Genomic DNA, 17534 nt, shown 5'->3' on the forward strand with positions numbered 1-17534 from the left:
TATATCGATACATGGATACTTCAATAAATCGATATACGGATACTTCGATATATCGATATGTGGATACATCGATATGATAATATGTCGATATGTTGATATGTCGATAATTCAATATGCTGATATATCGATATATCGATACATGGATACTTCTATAAATCGATATATGGATACCTTGATATGTCGATACATGGATACTTCTATAAATCGATATATGAATACCTCGATATGTCGATATATCGATACATGGATACTTCGATAAATCGATATACGGATACTTCGATATGTCGATAAATCGATATACGGATACTTCGATATGTCGATATATCGATACATGGATACTTCAATAAATCGATATACGGATACTTCGATATATCGATATGTGGATACATCGATATGATAATATGTCGATATGTTGATATGTCGATAATTCAATATGCTGATATATCGATATATCGATACATGGATACTTCTATAAATCGATATATGGATACCTCGATATGTCGATATATCGATACATGGATACTTCGATATGTCGATATATCGATACATGGATACTTCGATAAATCGATATACGGATACTTCGATATGTCGATATATCGATACATGGATACTTCAATAAATCGATATACGGATACTTCGATATATCGATATGTGGATACATCGATATGATAATATGTCGATATGTTGATATGTCGATAATTCAATATGCTGATATATCGATATATCGATACATGGATACTTCTATAAATCGATATATGGATACCTTGATATGTCGATACATGGATACTTCTATAAATCGATATATGAATACCTCGATATGTCGATATATCGATACATGGATACTTCGATAAATCGATATACGGATACTTCGATATGTCGATAAATCGATATACGGATACTTCGATACATCGATATGTGGATACATCGATACGATAATATGTCGATATGTCGATATGTCGATATGTCGATATGTCGATAATTCAATATGCTGATATATCGATATATCGATACATGGATATTTCGATAAATCGATATATGGCTGTTTCGATACGTAGATATGTGAATACATCGATACATTAATACGTCGATACATCGATACACCGAGATGTTAATATATCGATACATGAAGATACTAATATATCGATACGAATATATGTCAATACTTCGATATATTTGATATTTCTATTGCCATAAATTATTATTTATGCACCACATCAAAGAAGACACAATAAATACCAAAATCGATGAATTTATTCGTCCGTAAATGTAATAGGAATGCACCTCGATTAAAGCAATAGTAAATATTGGTAACACAAATTGCCTTGATATTATCGTTACAAAACATTAAACGTTAATTATAGTAGTATTTGCTGACAATTAATTCGCAAGGAAGTGACTATTACTCATTAGGCAAGCACTTTTGCGCGAAATAATACAAACACAAATTTGAAAACACAATTAACGCGTCAGCTAATTTGCATAATTGATTGAGACAACAGCAAGGACCATGAACAATCGATAGAAGGCGAGCTACGAGTTATCTGAACGCGCCAATGTACCGCTATCTAGTTAAATCGATTTCAGCGTTCATCCACGACCTCGATAAAACGGTAATCGATTGTCGTAATAATTGTTACGTAATCCACGCGAGAAGTAATAGCCGGCAACAGGTGAGATTCCGTAATCAAGCGGAAGGACGTTCCCGTTCATTTCCACGGGCAAGTGGAACGATTAAATAACTCGATTAACATACCAACTCGGATCTGTACCTTTTTTTTTATTCTATCTGACCAGAAAAGCTTGTAATCGCTGCTGCTCGATATAAACATTGTGAGATCGACGCGTGATTCGAATGCGACGATTGTATTGCACGATTTTATCTATCGCTGCCTTTACATTTATTGCAGTTTTTATATTTTCATGCTTTTTAATTATGCATTAATAGTTTTTCACATTTTTTAATTTTTTAATGCTACAATTCTGAATTTTTACAGTTTATGATTTTTAAATTTTGGAATTTTTTAATTTATATATTTCACCATCCCCGAATTTATATATTACTATTTTTTAATTTTTGGGTTTCTATATTACTGAATTTCTAACTACTTTTTCATTTTTAGATTCCTACATCCCCGAATTTCTAAATTTCTATTCTTTAATTTTTAGATTTTTACGTCGCCAAATTTCTAAATTTTCCAATCAAAGAGTACAAAAAATGACCTATAAAATCATAAAAAAATTCCTGAACCTAATCTCGCACCCTTAAGTATAAAATGTAATCAGAAACGATGCGCAGTTTAGGTAGTTGAAGACTGCTCAAATATTTGTTGGTAATGGTAACTCAGGATTGGAGGATCATCGAGTTACCTGCGTCCCTTCTTCTGCATTCAATTTGTTCAGATTCCCCGGTACGATAATAGCAAATGGAAGCGAGAGAGACAGATAGCGCGTGTACCATTCTCATTTGTCCTCGTTCCCAACGAAACCGCACCACGTCGAGTCGATGGTTATTGTCGAACGACGTGCATATACTTTAGACACGATTTGGTTCATTCACTCGAGTGCCCCATTCCCTCGTCGTTCATTGATTAAGGTGCACGATAAACCACGTGTTAAGCATTTGTGGATACAGTACCGTCATTAGCATTCCACGTACGGTGCATTCGTACCATAGGTACCACTTTATTTTCGCGTGTCTGGGTTCTTCAATTTAGATTTTCCGAGTTTTTGTATTTTTGTGTTTACGAAGGTTAAAATTAAAAAATTGTTAGTATTTGAAATTTTTAAATTTAATAATGTAGACATTAGAAAATGTTTGAAATTTTGAAATGCATTAATTTAGAAATTACCTAACCTAAATTTGAAAATTTGGCAATTTACAGGGCTAAAAATATAGAAATTCAGACGTTTAAAAATTTAGAAAGTTGCAATTGTATAAGAAATTTAGAAATTTAGAATTTTGAAATAAAATTAATAATTTAAGACACGAGATAAATTTGAAAATTTTTTAATGAAGTCTTATATATACTAACCCAAAAAAATATGCAAAAATTTTAACTGAACTCTTGACATAAATATAAAGGAAAATAATCATTGATCGTTTTGCAAATTTTACAGATTACATAAATTATTATAAATGCATTATATAAACGTGTTTTTAAAGTGAAAATTTGTCACTAGGGAAATTCGATCTTTAGCACTTTCACTGATAGAGGTGCATTCCATCAACTGTTTTAGTAATATCGTCGACGCAACTGTTGCGTTTTTATCATCGAGTATTTATTGCTGCCGCGTTTTCTCTCTTCACCTCTCGTGATGAAAACTGATTGACAGATGAGCATGATCAATCCATTCTAAATAATTCGAGTTATCACTTCAAATCATTTCTACACATTTTCAGACAGTTTCGCTGCGCTTTTAACAAATTTTTTTATCACTCTAAAAGAAACAAATATTTTGTGTTTGATTATTTCTCAAACTTAAAATTGTTAATATTTAATATAAACTTTGGTGAAATTGGAAATCTTGAAATTTTATCGGACGTAAGAGTTTTAATACGATATTTATTGATGTTAAAAAGTTTAGTATAAATTGTATTGAAATTAAAAATATAAATTTTATAGGAATTGAAGGTTTAATACAAATTTTATTAAATTTACAAAGTTCAAAATAAGTGTTACTGAAATTAGAAAATCTTGGTATAAATTGTATCGAACCCCAAAATTTTGATACAAATTTTATTGAACCTCAAAATCTTGATACAAATTTTACTGAAATTCAAAATTTAATTATAAATATTGAAAGTACAAAGTCCAAAAGAAATTTTGCAGAAATTTGAGACTTCAATAGAAACTTCACCGAAATCTAAAAATTCCAAAGAAATACTAAAATCAAAAAGTTCACGAATTTCTTAAAATCAGAAATAATTGCTAAAAGTTCCACATAAACCTTCATCATACTTAAAAACCCATCCCCGAATTTTCATGAAGACCCCTAAAATCACGTTTTACTTACATTTGGACCTGTTTCGTTCAAACAGCACTACGCGTGTGCATATTTGCGCACAAATATCCCAAATACGCGAACGATCCCGATTTCCGCGTTTCTTTTCCTGTTTTTGTACCCGTCTGTTCATTTTTAAACGAATCGATGGGCGGTCGATCAGAAAACGTAACCACAGGCGGCTGGTATGAAAGGACCATTGCGTAGTTCGTTATCTGGCGAACCTTGTCCGCGGTCAGGGTTGCAATCATTTTTTGGAAACGGATTTCAGTGGGTTTTCGGGTTGCGTTGCGGTTTTATGGACAACGTGGATTGCATTCCACGCTGTCTGCTGGGGATTTCGTATTCCGCCGCCATTTTATAGCACGATGATTTAGGTTAGCTCGTAGAATTCTTTCGCATCTGAAGAACAGTACCATGTTTCTTATTTTCGAGATATCATTTTGTTCTTAGAAGGTGACTTTATCATTTAGTTTCATATAAAAATTTATGACAAATATTTTTTAATGAAATTCATAATCTTATACTAAATCATTGTTTTGTTATAATTCTTGGTCTTTGTAAGATAAATTCCTAGATCGCCGAATTCCCACACTGTAAAATTCCTATATTTCCATATTTACAAGAGCATAATTTTCTAAATGTTCAAATTTCTACTTCGTAAAATCCCTAGATTTCCAAATTTGTAATATCTCAAACTCTCAGATCTCCAAACTCCTACTCTATAAAATCACTAGATTTTCAAATTTCTAAAATTTGAATTTCTTAGATCCACAAATTTCTAGTTCATAAAATACCCAGATTCCTAAATTTCTGAGATATTAATTTCCTCGATTCACAAATTTCTACTTCGCAAAATCCCTAGATTCCCGAATTTGTAAGATTTTGAATTCCTAGATTTCCAAACTCCTACTCCAAAAAGTCTCTAGACTCCCAAATTTTTAAGATCTCAAATCCTTATATTCTCAAACTTCTGTTCCATAAAATCTCTAGATTTCAAAATTTGTACAATCTTAAATTCCTAGATTCCCAAACTTCCATTCCATAAATTTTGCAGATTCCCAAATTTGTAGGATATTGAATTCCTAAATTTCCAAACTCTTATACTGAAAAGTCCTTAGACTCCCAAACTTGTAAGATTTCAAATCCTTATGTCCTCAAACTTCTGTTCTATAAAATCCCTAGATTTCCATATTTTATGATCTCAAATTCTTAGGTTCCCAGACTTCTACTATATAAAATCCCTAGATTCTCAAACTTCCACTATCTAAAATTCCTAGATTCCCAAACTTCTATTCCATAAATTTTGCAGATTCCCTTTGTAGGATATTGAATTCCTAAATTTCCAAACTCTTATACTGAAAAGTTCCTAGACTCCCAAACTTGTAAGATTTCAAACCCTTATGTCCTCAAACTTCTGTTCCATAAAATCCCTAGATTTCCACATTTTTATGATCTCAAATTCTTAGGTTCTCAGACTTCTACTATATAAAATCCCTAGATTTCCAAACTTCCACTATATAAAATCCCTAGATTCCCAAACTTCTACTATCTAAAATCCCTAGATTTCAAAATTTGTACAATCTCAAATTCCTAGATTTTCAAACTTCGATACCATAAAATACCTAGATTCCTAAAATTTGTAAGATCTCAATTTCCTTGATCCACAAATTTCTTCTTCGTAAAGTCCCTAGATCCTTAAATTTGTAAAATGTCAAATTCTTAGATTCCCAAACTTCTACTCCATAAAATTGCCAGATTCCCAAATTTGTAAGATTTCAATTTCTTAAATCCATAACTTCCTATTTTGTAAAATCCTTAGATGCCTAAATTTGTAAGACCTCAAATTCCCAAATCCCCAGATTCCTACACTGTGAAATACCCACTTTCCCATTTCTGTAATAGCCCAATTTTCTAGAAGCCCAAAATACTCCATAAAATCCCTAGATTTTCACATTTGTAAGTCCTCAAACTAAATTCCCAAATTAAATTGACAATAATCATGACAAAAGCATCAAATTAAATTAAAACATCAAATTCTCAAAAACCCCAAAAGATTGCCAAATTCTCATCCCCAAATTCTCGAACTCCCGAAAATCCCTAAAAGTCAATAAGTTAGAGGCCCCTTCGTCCTCGATTGCTATATCTTTCGCAGCGAAAGCATATTTGCTGTCGACTGTACAATGTCGAGTTCAATAACACCCGAAGACACACAAATACTATACCTGGCTCGATACTGAACCGAATGCAAACAATGCTCGTAGTCTGTTTATCGTTCGACCTCAGAGAGTAAAATCAAGGCAAACGTTACGCTCGTCTAGGACCCGAATTCAGTCGCGTTTCACTTTCGGTTTCGATAACAACGTTTCTGTGTCATGCGAACGATATTTGTTTCGCGCCATTCTTGACGCGATTCTGTCACACAACGAGTATCGTGTGCACGCGACAGATGATTGTTTGTCGACTCCAGTGTGTGTTCTGTGTGAACGATTCTGGATCACGTGGTGAACTTGAGGATGCCTCAAATGTCCCTAGATGGATATAGAGTTCATAGCTGAAGGTAGGGGAAAACATTTTTTTCTGATGTGTTCATTGGGTAGTTTGCTTTTCAATATTTTATTATTATAAAAATTGGATAAATTATATTTTTAGAGAACTTGTATTAATTTATATTTTTAGAGAACATTAACTTGTTTTACTATAACACTTGTATAGTTAATTTGTATTACAATTTTTATATTTAATTTGTGTTATTATAGGACTTGCATAGTAACACTCATTTATATTATTCAAAATTAATATACTTGATATATAAGTTAATATATATATATGTTATTCGATATGTAAATTATTCAAAATTGTATATTAGGAAGTTTATAACAGAACCCTTGTTAGGTTAGTGAAATTTTTGCGAAGTAATTAATGCTGTGTTATGTTTTACTATCGATGACGCACCGGGTCCGTCAACTACTACTGACGCACATGTTGCGTCTCACCAATAATTTCCATAACCGTTGACACATCTGTGTTTTGATACTCGTCGATCATATATTGTTACGTTGCAAATGTTTATGTACTGCCACATCGAAATATGCAAATATAATGTGAGAGATACGGATATACGTACCGATACATGAACATATGCAAGAGTACAACATATGCAAAATATATGTGGAATACGTGATAAGTACGGAGCGTGCAACATACATATGCAAAAATATGTCATACGTAACAAGTGCGTAATTTGTATAATCACGGAACATTTATTATTTAGTCATTACGATTATAATTTTATTACACGTGCTAAAGATATGTGAGATTTAATAAATATGCAATATGTAACGTGTGCAAAAATATGACACGTCTAATGAGTACATTATATGTAACGGTGCAATGTTAATTATTTAAATTAGCAGGACTAATTTCAATTGTTATAGGCTAAATTATAAACATTTTTTTTCTATATTTTTCATAGGTAAATTATTTTCTATATTTACATGATTGATAAATTATATAACATAACTTATTTTCTTTTGGTAGAAATTTGATTTATTTTGGAAGAAATTTCTTTTCTTTATTTTGATATGAATAATTGAATTTAATCATTTCTTTCTTGATGATTCTTTAATTCTTCTTGAAAATGGTCCATAGTTATTTTTCACACCAGCGCCATATTTGTTTTGCACACCAGCGCCTCCAGCGGCAGGTTTCTTTCTCAACCGAATATTCATCAAACTTTCATTAATTAATTTCTTGCTCCTGTATAATTAAGCTCGCTGTAGTATTCTACAAATCTATGTCGTGTTAAACGGAAAATTGTGGGGGTGAAAAGATAGATTGCTTACACGGTGCACACCTCGATGCAGGTGCACGAGACACGTGTTTCTGAGACTCGACAAGATCGTCAGATTCCTGGCGAGAAAGCGAAACAACACGCCTCATCGACACCGGATCGAATGAAGCGTGATTTACATCTGTTTTGATACCTCGTCGAGTTTGTCTAACGCAATTTACTTCCAATTTTGTGACACGATAATCACACGATCCGAACATGACACTTCACTTTCATACTCGCGGGAAAATGATTGATATTAATACGCTGCTAAGCTGCTTTATCACGACAGTTATGCAACATTATTTCCGAATATGTGACGGGAATTTTAAAAAAAGTCGAGATCAACGAAATCTGAATATTATAGACAAGATAAGAGATATACTTAATTGACATAAATTTTATTGAGTAATTCGTACAATGCCACATTATGATAAATATGATAAATTTATTTGATACAGTCTCATTATTTGATAGTAAATTATTTCACATGAAATATTAAATGCACGATTAGCTTATTATCGACCAAGGTCAATGCTTCGAATTTATTTATTATATTTTCATAATCACGATCATAGATTAATAGAACTAACAAACCGGTTGTGTGACTGGTTTTCAGGGTTTTTATCCGTATTTGTTAAAATGCTTTCCTCGAGATTCTTGTTGGGTGCTTAATTAATTTACTTTTTTGTATTTCATTTGCAATTTATAAATCGATAGATTTAGGGTAATAGACATTTTAATGAAAATTTTAAGACAAAATGTTTTGGAGATTATTGAATGATGTTTATTATTTATTAAGTTCAAGCTTGTTATTTATTATTAAGTTTAAGTCTATTATTATTTAGTATTGAGTTAAATTTGTTATTATTCATTTTTAGGTTTAAGTTTATTATTAGGTTCAAGCTTATTATTATTTATTATTGAGTTCAAGTTTATTATTATTTATTATTGAGTTAAATTTGTTATTATTCATTTTTAGGTTTAAGTTTATTATTATGTAATGTCATATTCAAGTTTGTTATTATTTATTATTAGGTTTAAGTTTATTATTATTTATTAATGAGTTCAAGTTTGTTATTATTTAGTATTAGGTTTAAGTTTATTATTATTTATTATTGAGTCAAGTTTGTTATTATTTATTATTAGGTTCAAGCATTTTATTATTTATTATTGAGTTTAAGTTTGTTATTATTCATTTTTAGGTTTAAGTTTATTATTATTTAATGTCAAGTTCAAGTTTGTTATTATTTATTATTAAGTTCAAGTTTATTATTATTTATTATTGAGTTCAAGTTTGTTATTATTTATTATTAAGTTTAAGTTTATTATTATTTATTATTGAGTTCAAGTTTGTTATTATTTATTATTGAGTACAAGTTTGTTATTATTTATTATTAGGTTCAAGCTTATTATTATTTATTATGAAGTTTATGTTTATTATTATTTACTATTAAATTTAAGTTTATCAATCTTTATTACAAGCTTTGTGTTTATTATGAAAAAGCTTTAATAGTAGCATATTCTAACTTATCCTAACAAAGAAAATTTTCTATAAACCATTGTTCACAAATTTTATACAACCCTGAAAGATATTCATTACGAAAAATTTTACTAGAATCCTTGCAAGATTAAAATTAATAACATAAAAACGAGAAAATTATATTTAGTTATTACAATTGGATTAATCTTTCTGTCATCAAAATTGTGTCCCTGCGTAAAGTCTTATTTGACGAAATAAATTATGCTTTTAAAATAAATAGATACGTTCAATTTATTTTACGGAATTGTTCCTAAGAACATCGAGCCACTTTCTTCCATGAAATAAATGGTTCTCCAAAGATAAGTTCTGTAATTAATATTCCATTAACCTTTTTAAATTGTTTCTCCAATATTCCATTTACTTCACGAAATTATTTTTCCGGTGTGTAGTAACTTCGGAATTGTTTATACAAGAATATTTTGTCTATTTTTCTGTTTCACGATAATATCTATATAATTGAATATTTATTTTTATATGAAACGCTACTGTTCAATGATTTGTATCATTTTTGTTATTTTAAATAAAATATAATAATACAGAAAATAATAAAGTTGTGTGAAATACGATCTATGAATAAATAATATAGAAATTTATATCGGTACAGTCTGTAAATAAATAATATAGAAATTTATACCAATACCCATAGACAAATAACACAGAAAGTTCCACTACAAATAAATAACATAGAAATTTATACAACTGCAGTTCATAAATAAATAATGTACAAATTTATACCATTACAGTCTATAAATAAATAATATAGAAATTTATACAGATGCAGTTTGTAAATAAATAATATAGAAATTTATACCAATGCACTCCACAAATAAATAATATACAAAATTTGTATCAATACAGTCCACAAATAAATAATGTATTCATACAAATACATTCTACAAATAAATAAAATACAATACTGATCGATAAATAAATATTGTAAGATTATCCTACGATTATTCTATAAATAGTACATCGCTAATAAGCACAGTGTTAGAAACTTTTTTGCAAGGACCGAGTCACATTAATTGAGCGTAGCAGAGAACAGGAATTCTCAGTGATTAGGCAACGTTTTTTTTTCGATTCAGTGGTTGACATGGGGTTACGTAAGCTTTTTGAAAAAGCTCGTGTCTTTTAACGAGAGTTCGCAACTCATGGTACTTCTTATGTAAGGTCCAGAATCACCAGTTACTTTCTCGACGATCGTTGCACCATTCACCTGGCATCGCATTCTGGCTGACCAGATCAGATCGGTGCAAGCATGTATAGTCAAGAGTAAATTTTACCCTAAGAAAAATAGTAGAAGATAATCAAGGTTTACTTTTTAGGAAGTTTATTACTATAGCCTTGGTAGATTAGTGAAATTTTTGCGAAGTAATTAATGTTGTGTTAAGCTTTGTTATTGTTGACGCACCAGGTGTGTCTAACCAACAACGAAATATTAACGCACCAGGTGCATCCTACCAACTAGGAAATATTGACGCACCAGGTGCGTCCCACTAAGAACAAAATATTAACGCACATGTTGCGTCTTATCAATCATTTCAACAATACCGCTGACACATCAGTTGTGTTTTGATTCTCATCGATCATGTATTGCTACGTTGCAAATGTTTATGCACTGCTTCCCTAGAGAAAATACTAGAAGGTAACCAAGAGAGTTTACTTCTGAATTTTTAGGAAGTTTATTACTGTAGCCTTGGTAGATTAATGAAATTTTTGGAAAGTAATGTTGTGTTATGTTTTGCTATTGTTGACGCAGCAGGTGCGTCCCACCAACTACGAAATATTGATGCATTAGGTACGTCCCACCAACTGTGAAATATTGACGCATCAGGTGCGTCCCACTAACTATGAAGTACTGACGCACACGTTGCGTCTTATCAATCATTTCAACAACATCGTTGACACATCTATTGTGTTTTGATCCTCATCGATCATGTATTGCTACGTTGCAAATGTTTGTGCACTGCTTCCCCAGGGAAAATGCTAAAAGATAACCAAGAGAGTTTACTTCTGAATTTTTAGGAAGTTTATTACTATAGCCTTGGTAGGTTAATATTATTTTTGCGAAGTAATTAATGTTATGCTATGCTTTGTTATTGCTGACGCACCAGGTGCGTCCCACCAACTATGAAACGTTGACGCACTAGGTGCGTCCCACCAACTATGAAACATTGACGCATTAGGTGCGTTCCACAAACTACAAAATATTGACGCACCTGGTGCGCCCTACCGACTACGAAATTCTGACGCACCAGGTGCGTTCTACCAACTATGAAATACTGACGCACATGTTGCGTCCCACCAACTATGAAATATTGACACATCTGGTGCGTCCTACCAACTACGAAATATTGACGCATCAGGTGCGTCCTACAAAGTACGAAATACTGACGCACACCAAATGTACGGATTTAGTGATGTATAGATTTGATGATTTAGGAATATTATAATCTAGGAATTTAGGTATTTGGAAATTTAGAAATATGGAGACAATTTGTGACGTTAACAATTTGGGGATTTAGGAAATTGAAGGTTTAGGAATGTGGGAATCTAGGTACTTGGATATTTCTACAATTATGGAATTTAGGGATTTGACTGGTTGAAAACTTAAAAATATAGGGATTTGAAGGTCTAGATATTGTAGAATTTAGACATTTATGGATTTAGGGATTTGGGGTCTTAAGAAAATGGGGACGTGGGAATTTGGGATATACGTACGTAAGGGACGTACCCAAGGGATATACAAGGGATATATAAGGGAATCTATGGATTAGGGATCTAGGAGTATGGTAATCTAGTTTGTGTTGAGATGTAGTAAGATGAAAGTCTAGGTATTTAAGGATTTAGAAATGTGGAAGTCGAAGTATTTAATGAGCTAGGAATTTAAGAACCTATGAATTTGGGTATCTACAGATTTTGAAATTTAGGTATCTAAGGACATTGGAATTTAGAAATTTAGGAATTTGAGAATTTAAGAATTTACAGGTCCAGATATTTTACGACCTTCAAGTTTGGAAATTTAGAAACATGGGAATCTAGGATTTCAGCAAACCAGGAGTTTAAGAATATAGGAGCTTATAGGAATTTAGGGACTTATGAACTTGAGAATTTAAGAATCTATCACTTTGCAAACACAGACATTTTGAAATACGCTTAAATTATATTCTTCTCTAAATTGACAAAATCATGAAACAGAAGATTAATTATTTAACTAAATACATTCGCAAATAACAATAATAAAGCTAATAGTAATAATAATAATAAAAGTATCCGACGATATACAACTCCAATAGTAACAAGAACAGAACGAAAATTACCTTATGCTTGCTGGAAAACAATGATATCGAAAAATTTAACGATCCAACCATTGCTGGCTTTTCCCTATCTACCTCTTCAATTTCCAACCACATGAAACATTGACTAGTTATACTCCAGTTTGCCGTTTCTTTTTTTTCAATTCGGTTTCGGCTATTGTTTTTGAGCCGCGGGCTTCCAAATTGAACTCTCCGAAAGATTCACAGGGGTTCGTTAAAAGTTGATGGAAATTTGACACGGTCGAATATCTGTCGATGTTCGATTTAAATAATTCAGATATTTCGTACTGTTATACTTTCCAATTCTCTATTTTTATGGTTGTAATTGAAACAATCTTCAACGTTGAAAAGTTATCGATGAATGATACTTAAAAAAAAGATCACAATCTCTTCTATCTATAACAAAAAATATAACGTAAAAAAAACTGTGCGTATAACATAAAAAATATAATGTAAAAAAACTGTGTGTATGACATGAAAAATATAACATAAACAAATTGTGTTTACAACATAAGTTTCTGACATAAAAATGTTATCTATAATAGACAAAGATTGTAACATAAATTTTATTTATATCGTAATGGTATTTTAATAGTTCACATAAATGTCACATGTGATGACATAAATGTGACACAAATGTGATCACATAAAAATGTCATCAGTTATTTTAAATATAGTAATGGGTAGATTAAGTATCAAGCATTTTGCATTTTTAAATGATAATTTATTGATAATTGTCAGCGCTTGTTAATAGTAACAATTTTGAGGGAAGAAAAAATATAGATAACAAATATTATACGCATTATTATTTTTTAAATTATTGCCTAAAATGATAGAATTTCATTCAAGAAAATTAAATGGCGTCAAAAGAAGCAAATGGCTGGTTTTCTATTTAACTTATAAATAACTTATTCCTTCTCAATGCTATTATTAATAAAATGTTGTCTACATATAATTGCAAAAATTATTTGTATTCTATTATTGTATAGAATTGTTGCTAATTAAAATGTTACTTAAAAAGAAGTTAGATACAGTATGCAATTTTGAGCAATTTCAAATTTAAAAAAATTTAAGAAAATTTAAGAAAATTAAAATAATATTAAAAATTTGTTAAATTCCTAAAATGTCCCTTACGATTTATTAAAAAACAGTCTATGTTTTCAAGGTCAATAAACCAATTTTATTTTCTGTACACATCCGACTCTACAAAATACCTAACCTAAATACCGAACCTAACCTAAACAAAATGAATCTAACCTAACGTAAATAACAGAATACCTTTCAAAAAGAAAACACTTACTTTTCCTAAAAAAAGAAAAATAGATTAGATTAACAAATCCCATCATATTTTGATGTCCTTCCGGTAACATTCCTCGACTGCAGAAATCGTAAGGCATCTTTTTTTGCGCGAGATAAAAAGGCAAGCATCGAACAGATATTTTCGAGTTTTCTCGTCCTTTTTACACGCTCGCCTGCTCCTTACCGATCCTGATTGGATATAACGTTCCCGTTTATCCGTCTTCTGAAGTAACGAGCTAACGTTGCGACACTGATTCAAGCTTGGTGACGCAGATCCGACGCCCACGCAGCAGAAATTCTGTTCCTCGAGTCTGCTACGCCTTCGTGGATCACCTTTGTCGAGGCGTAGATTCCTTTTTCTGTTTCTCCCTGCACAGGTTCTACTTCTCCTCGTCTACCTTTACTCGGCTCATGCGAGAGTTTTGCGTCGCGCAGTTTAGCTGTATCTATCGACTAACGTTTATTGTCTATTGAGATATTTAGCTTAGAGACCTTTGAGTCATGTCTCTTTTGAAATTTTCGTATTATTTTGGGACTTTTGTAGTTTTATGTAGATTTTGGGGAGGTGCGAATTTTGAGACTTTTGCAGTTTTATGTAGATTTTGGGGAGGTGCGAATTTTGGGACTTTTGCAGTTTTATGTAGATTTTGGAGAGATATGAATTTTAGGACTTTTGAGGTTTTATGTAGATTTTGGGGAGATGTGAATTTTGGGACTTCTGCAGTTTTAACTTTCGGTAGATGTGGACTTTTGGACAATCAGATAAGTTTTGGGGAGTTTTCGAATTTTAAGACTTTTGGATCTGTAGGTAGATTATAAGGAGTTTTCGAATTTTAGGATTTATGGATTTTTAGATAAATTTTAGGAAGTTTTAGAATTCTGAGTCTTTTTTACATACACTTTGGGAAGACGTAAACTTTAAGACTTTTGGATTTCTATATAGACTTTGGAGAGGTGTGAATTTTGGGACTTCCAGATTTTTTGATAGACCTTTGGAGTATTTTTAAATTTTAAGTCTGCACTGTTAGGTGGATTATAAGCAATTTTGGAATTTTATGATTTTTGAATTCTTGAATAGACCTTTGGAAAGTTTTACAAGTTTGAGGTTGTGGACTTTGAGAGCAGGAATTTTGGAAATTTGCAAATTTTCAATAATGGAAATCTGGAATTAACGAATTTTTAATGTTAGAATGTTGAAATCTTGAAATTTTGGAAGCTTCAAATTTTAGAAATTTGCAGTCTTTGAAATTTAAATTGTAATTTGTACTCTTATCTGCTCCACATGTTAGTATAGTAAGACATGTATTTTTCCTCGTATATTATATTTATTATACAAGGAAATCAATAAATTAATCAATATTCAATAAAAGCCACAAACCCCGGTCTCAAACATTTTAACAGTAACCCAACTGCCTATCTTCTAAAATGTTAAACAAATGTTTCAAAAATTATCCACGCAAATGCATCAAAATGAAGTGCAACGTTCCGCCATTTCAGAGGATGCGCCGCCATTTTGTTTTTGTCGTCGCGTCCTCAAGTTCTGAATTAAAGACGAAGATTAATCCTCATTTATTCAAAATAAATATAACATACTATGTTATATTTATATTTATTTTATATACTATGTTATATTTATTTTACATACTATGTTATATTTATACCTATTTTATATAATTATCATAACCTTAAATGTAGCCTCATAATCATAACCTCAAATTTTATCATTAACTTTCGTTGAAATAATCAAAAACAGCACTCCTTGCAACAGTAATAAAAATTGCAAGAGTAAGTGAAAATAATTCCGATTTCACCGTAGCTTGAAAGAAAGAAAGCAAACACATCGCTCTTGTTAGATCGCCGCGATATTTCGCGCGTTAATTATGGCCGTTCGAAACATACATGTATGATGCTGAGGAACGCTTGGGAAGATCGAACAATTTCAACGTGCATGAGATTTCAACAACATTCTGTTACTTTTCAATTAGCCGAGATTTTGAAAGGCTATTTTATTGCTCATTTAATGATACGTTAGTCGGTCCTGTTACAATAAATGTTCGATTCGATAGGGTTTAGCGTTACCTTGTTTGGCTTTTGTTGGATGCACACAATATGCTGGTATTATCGTCGATAAATTATTATTATGAAATATGATATAATTAATTAATTCATCCATAGTTGTGTGTCGTAGATACGGAATAATTGGACTGTTGTTTATTCGGCTGTGTATCAAATGGTTGGGAGAATTCAGAAAAATTTAATGTTTTAGAGAAATCAGTTCTCAGTAATAAATTTATTATTATTTTCTCAATAATATATATATTATTCATATACATATTTATTTTTATTTTATTTATTTATTTTTGTAACTTTTATTTACTTATCTATTTTTGTAATTTATGTTCATTTACAATTTTTTGTAACTTTTATTCACTTATATATTTTTGTAATTTATGTTCATTTATAACTTTTTGTAATTTTTATTTGTTTATCCATTTTTGCAATTTTTATTTATTTATCACTTTTTGTAATTGTTATTTGTTTACTAATTTTTGTAATTTTTATTTGTTTGTCTATTTTTGCAATTTTTATTTGTTTATAAATTTTTGTAATTTTTATTTATTTACTTATTTTTATAATTATGATTTATTTATTCATTTTTATAATTTTTTTTTTTGGTTACCAATTTTTGTAATTTTTATTTATCTACCAATTCTTGTTATTTTTATTTATTTGTCTATTTTTGCAATTCTTTTTGCTTTTTCAAAAGGTGAATTATTTACAATATGATATTTTTCATTAAATAAATATTTACTCGCAAAATATTTATACACTTGTTAATAATAGTTGCGAGAGAACGAAATTATTTTCCATAATTGAAGAAATCATGAAATGAATGATGAATCGTCGTTAAAGATATTTCGGGTGAAATCGATGAACGACCCATTTTCATTCGTCAGTTTTAACTTTTAACAAACGATCGAATCTCTGTCTCCTTCATATTTCATGGTGTTCGCCACAGACAGATAGTTGATGTTTTCAAACGGTGAGATTGAAACACTATCGTCATTGTGTACGATTGTACTTGTGTATGTAGGATCGCGTTGCTCCACTTGCGGTTCTTCTATTTGCGGTCGCAGAAATGTTGGTATCGTTTACGTGCGCAGAAAAATTGGTATCATTTGAGGTCGAACAGACTAGCAGTTAAACTATCTCAAAATAGTGCTGCTGGTACTCGTTACATTTTCATTCTCTATTGTTCTTATTTTAGTATTACATCTAATTCTAATTACTTTTAAATCTTATTTAATAAAATGTTAAGTATATAGAATGATAAATTTTTACTATGTTTAATATTCTTTTGAAATGTTTGCTATATAGTGATTTAAAATAGAACAAATTTTTAATTAGAGCATAAGTCACTTGTTTCTCATGTGTTACATATGTACATTCCTGTTACATTCACGTTAAAATACATTTAAAAATAACAAACCAATAAAAAAACTACAATAAATATTACAAAAATTCATTTGACGATTTGAAT

The 17534-nt window shown here is 30.6% G+C and overlaps 1 protein-coding gene across 1 annotated transcript in view; it reads left to right on the forward strand.

The window, feature by feature from the left end:
• The first annotated feature begins 6268 nt into the window (after positions 1 to 6268).
• tara (SERTA domain-containing protein 2 taranis) overlaps positions 6269 to 17534 on the forward strand; it is a 247096-nt gene continuing 235830 nt past the window's right edge. Inside the window, exon 1 of the mRNA XM_076536633.1 lies at positions 6269 to 6562. The gene's annotated coding sequence lies outside the window, so the exon portion shown is untranslated. The remainder of the gene's footprint in view (positions 6563 to 17534) is intronic.

The sequence above is a fragment of the Megachile rotundata genome, chromosome 10 (genome assembly GCF_050947335.1).
Source record: "Megachile rotundata isolate GNS110a chromosome 10, iyMegRotu1, whole genome shotgun sequence".
NCBI classification, from domain to species: domain Eukaryota; kingdom Metazoa; phylum Arthropoda; class Insecta; order Hymenoptera; family Megachilidae; genus Megachile; species Megachile rotundata.